Raw genomic sequence first — 4,669 nt, 5'->3', positions numbered from 1 at the left:
GCAGAAGAGAGGATCAGATTTCCTGGAACTGGAGTTACAGATGGCTGTGAGCTGCCATGGCGATGTTGGGAACTGAACCCGGGTCCTCTTCAAAAGCACTTGTAACACCCGATTCTGTGTTACCCTCTCGGTACAGTTCACGTGCCACTGTACTGTACGCGAGTCTGGCAAGGGCCTGAAGATTGAAAGAACACATAAGAGACCTGGGTCTTTGGAAAGGAGATCAGCTGAATGCTGTTTATTCAACTTTGGGGAAATCCTATTATACCTAGCTGTTGCACAAGGATTTCTGCCCAGGCAGGTGGGAAATTACCATGCCAAAGATGAAACAATGCCCTACAGCTAATCACCAGGCAAGGCGGAGGGAGCACAGGAACAAACAGGATGTTTTAGCTGGCTGACCAGAAACTGTCCTCAAGATGCACCCTAGGAGCAAGGGTAGACCTGGCCAAACAAGCACTGAGTGCTCTGGGCTGCTGAGCAATCTCTCCAGCCAGCCAACAGGGGATTTGAGCAGTTAAATATCTCCAGAAAGAATCAGCCACCTTGAAGCAGGCAATCATCAACATTTAATGAATAACAAATAAATGCAAATTAAGTACATTTTGATATCTTTATTTATGTGAACTTGAGTTAGTTTTACACTTATTTACTTATGTTCTAATCTCTGCTTACAGATCAATTGCACACCTTTTGTTATGTAGGAGTGCTTTTTACATGTTAGATTTAATTGCATGGAATATTGAAATTAGATATAATCAAGAGTTAATATTTAAATACATATTTAAATTTCTTAAGTAAACTTTTGGGGGAGTGTTACAGACTTAATTTTATAGCAAAACTCAGACTTAATTTTATAGCAAAACTCATGGAACCAGAATGAAATGAGTACATTATGCTCAAGAATGAAGAGAAAGAAGTTGAGTAGAAGCAAGCTCACAGGTTTGCTGTAGACATTTGTCTGTTACAAGAAGCAACCTGAGACCTTCACAACCCAGGTTCCAGATCCAGGGATAGTTGGGGGTGACTGCTAGAAGACTGGGGCCTAGATGTTCATCTAGCCAGATATTCAGTGGGTGATTCTCAGTGGGGTCAGGGGGGATGGAGTCAGGCTTGCCCCTAAGGGCACCGATGTGGTCAGAAGTGAAAGTGGGTATGTGCTTCTCCTACCTTACCACCCCAACACAGCTGTACAGCTTAAATGAGCATGAAGAGGATACTGAGAAGGGAACCAATATGCCACTTGGACTACCACTGCTGTGGACTTCCAGGCCTGGAGAAAACTCAGTGGAGAAAAAGAAAAAGCTTTAAAATGAAATGAGATCTAAACTTGGATTCTTCCACTAAACTGGACTCAAATTACTAAGCAGAATTCCATTCATGTTTTACCCAAGAAAAGCCACAAAGCTATGAAATTTGCCTCCGATTTCAAGAAGATGGGATTGGACGCTGCACAAGTGTACAGGACAGTGGAGGAGCGCTATTTGCCTGCAGTAGATCTGCTGACCAGTCCCATGCTTCCCTAAAGTGCCCATAGAAGCTACTCATTATTAAGGACCTAATTTTCCTGGGCAGAGGTTCTGTGTGTCAGTGAATGTTCATAGCTACATTTGGAAGAATGATACCTCACAGAGATCAGAATTGGCTGGCAAGAGTTCTTACCCTGACTTTGCTACTTTAGAAAATGTGATATACTGTTAATCTCTTGAATTCTGGTTTCATCTATAAGATTGTGATAAATGTAGCCTGCTTCATAGTCTTCTTGTGGAGTGGAGTGTATATATCCTAGCTTGCAGTGTGTGTACTCAACAAATGATCACAGCCATTGTAGTCTTAGTGTGGTAACTGAGAAACACAGTATTTTTAAAATGCTTACCAGAAATTAGTATGTAGAACGGAAACTGAATCAGGACACACTGAGTACCAAAATGAAAGTAAAGTGGTATTTATAAGAATAAATTAGAAGGAACAGATACAGGGGGTATTTGGGAAGAGAATGAACAATAATGATAAAAATGTGTATTTGGGTGTGTGTGCGTGTGTGTTTGAGTGTGTGTGTGTGTGTGTGGGTTTGAGTGTGTGTGCTTGTGTGCATGCACACATGTGTGAAGTAAAGAAATTAAATTACCGAAAGCATTTTAGAGCTGTGAAGCTTTGTTGCATGGAGAACGGTGGAAACAGAGAGACAGAGTGATGGAAAACGGTCAGTAGGGGGAGAGATATTTGATTTGTTTTACTGTTTTTTGAATTGACCTAACTAGAGGGCATGCCACAGAAAACCCTGTGGAATAATTGGAAGCTCATTCATTTATTTATTCTTTACCCGCTAACATTTCTTGAGGGCACGCAGGGTTCAAGTGACAAAACTCTAATGAACTGAAGTTTGACCAGAATATCAGCGATAGATGGAAGGAGCTGGATTTTCAGCATAGAACTGGCCCCTGAGGCCATGTGCTTCTATCACTTCGCTGGGGAGTGTGGCGCGCTTCCTGACCAGCAGGAATGAACGCCACTAAAAACGAGAATTCCTTCTCTGTACACGTCTTTATTCGGAGCATTTGGTTGAGGAAAATTGGGGGAAGGGAAGAGAGAGTGCAGGGACAAGAGAAAGCTTAGAGAGAGGAAGTAGAGCCCAGAGGCAGCTGCTTTTAAACGGTGGAGAGGCTTGAATGCTGTCCTGATTGGTTAATGCCATTCTGCTGTTCTGAGCATGTGCAGGCAAGGGTGCTTAGCCTCACGTGGCTAAGCCAGGTATGGACTTGTATACCTCCAAACTGCAGGACCACCTGTGCCTCCAGGTGGCTCCCTACATCTCCCTCTTCTCTTGTTAATAAGAGCAATAAGGCAAAACTATTTTCCAATCTGGTCCCCACCTCATGCTATGTGGACTGATTAAAGAAAAGAAAAACAAGACACACCCTTCCCGTGCAATGGGACAACTACCCTGGGAGTGCTAGGGCTGTGTCTGCACACCCTCCGCCTATGCATACCTTCCTCTATGCCGTGGGACTATTTGGTCCCTAGAGGGTATGTATGGCTAATTGCCTATGAGCTCTTTTGAGGCTGAGAGTCAAACTTGGGGTGAGGATACACATTCCAAGGCTGCCAAGGCCTGTGCCACAAAGACCTTGTCCCTCCTCACTTGGGCTAGCATGTAGCACACCAATCAAAGACATACAGCACTTCCACCTAGACACAGCATGCCAAGAATATCTCTGTTCCCACCCATTCCTAAGGAAGGAAAAGGCAAAATAGAGTCAGTCAGAAAATTGTTAAGAGATAAGAGGTTGCACAGGGTGCTGCTCAAGTCGATGGTGTGAAACAGCTGCTCTTGACACCGCCCAGAAGGTCATCACTGCTGCCTCCGCATGAATCTTCCACAGCAGGACACTCAGCATCCACTGGATCATCTTTCTTCTTTATTTCTCTTGTCAGTCTCGCTGGCATCCAGATGTATGTCAGCATTCCTAGAAAAACATAAACAAAACTCTCCTCCCAAATTAACATTTAAGAGTATTAAAAACTCTCAGTGTAAAAATTCAGCACAATCAGTACTGGAAGTAGACTGGTTTGAACTTAGAGACTTACAGGTCTCCGTTTCAAAGAGCAAATCTTGTTTGCTTTCAAATAGAGCGTCTCTGTCTGTTGCTGTTTTTCCAGCAATATTTTGAATTAAAAATTAAGTGTAAAGAATGCAAGAGAAATCCTTTCTCTGGGGGAAGCTGTCACTGGTAGTCTCCCTCTATTGTCTAAAACCAAAACAGTTGTCACTGGGAATTGAACTCATGACCCCTGGAGGAACAGGCAGCATTCTTAACCATTAAGCCATCTCTCCAGCTCTATTCAGATGAAAAAAAACCCTCTAGGTCTAGCATTGTTTATCCCACCCGTTGCCACAGGCAATAGGTCCGCCTTTGTTACCTAGGATACGGGTAACCAGGTTGACACGCCTTTATTATGATAATTACGACCAGTTCTTTGAGGGAAAATGGGCGTCGACAATCGATCTAGCTGCTTCCTGCTGACTTGGGGATGATGTGCATTTTTGGGGGGATAAATGTTTTTATCTAACTGAATTTTTTGGCAACAAATGTTTTTATCTGACTGAATTTTTGGCGGCCGCGGCTGAGGCATGGCCCATTGTGACCCATTGTGGCCCAAACAAAGGCATGGCCCCGCCCCGGGCCGTGCGCGGGCTCGCCGTTTATCCTGTACCTGCGAACTGTGCACCCTGCCTCACCTCAGTCATTGAACTCGCACCGCCGGCCGTGAGTCTTTTCCAAGCTCCGGCGAGGGGGGGCATCCGCCCACCCGTGGGGGGGGCCTCTCCTGCCCGGTCTGCCCGCGGCAGAGGACCCGGTTAGGGCCGCGGGGGGCCCCAGTCTCAGACCTTCCGAGGGGCCGGGGAGTGATGAGCACTCAGCACGTGGCCCCGCCGATGAGCTTCCTCCGCCCGCCCATGTTGCTATGGAAACGCGGTTCAGAGCTTGGTCCCTCTCTGTCTTTAGGTCTTTAGCGGCGCTGCTGCTCACCACGCAGCTTCCGCCTCAGTCAGGGCAAGTCTGCTCAGGTGCTGAAAAAGTCCTCCGAAAACCACAGCCCCGCCAGAAGGCCGGGACACATAGCCTCTGATGTTATTCGGACTTTAGCCCGCCCAAGTCGCCACAGT

General features: G+C 45.8%; 1 pseudogene; it reads right to left on the bottom strand.

Annotated features, from left to right (window-relative positions):
- Positions 1–4,212: 4,212 nt before the first annotated feature.
- LOC148119630 (Nuclear RNase P) lies at positions 4,213–4,454 on the bottom strand (annotated as a pseudogene).
- Between the last annotated feature and the right edge of the window lie 215 nt (positions 4,455–4,669).

This window comes from Myodes glareolus, chromosome 15 (assembly GCF_982192425.1).
Source record: "Myodes glareolus chromosome 15, mMyoGla1.1, whole genome shotgun sequence".
In the NCBI taxonomy this organism is placed as follows: Eukaryota; Metazoa; Chordata; class Mammalia; order Rodentia; family Cricetidae; genus Myodes; species Myodes glareolus.
The sequence above is the reverse complement of the archived record's forward strand: the minus strand, read 5'-3'. Positions and strand labels throughout refer to the sequence as shown.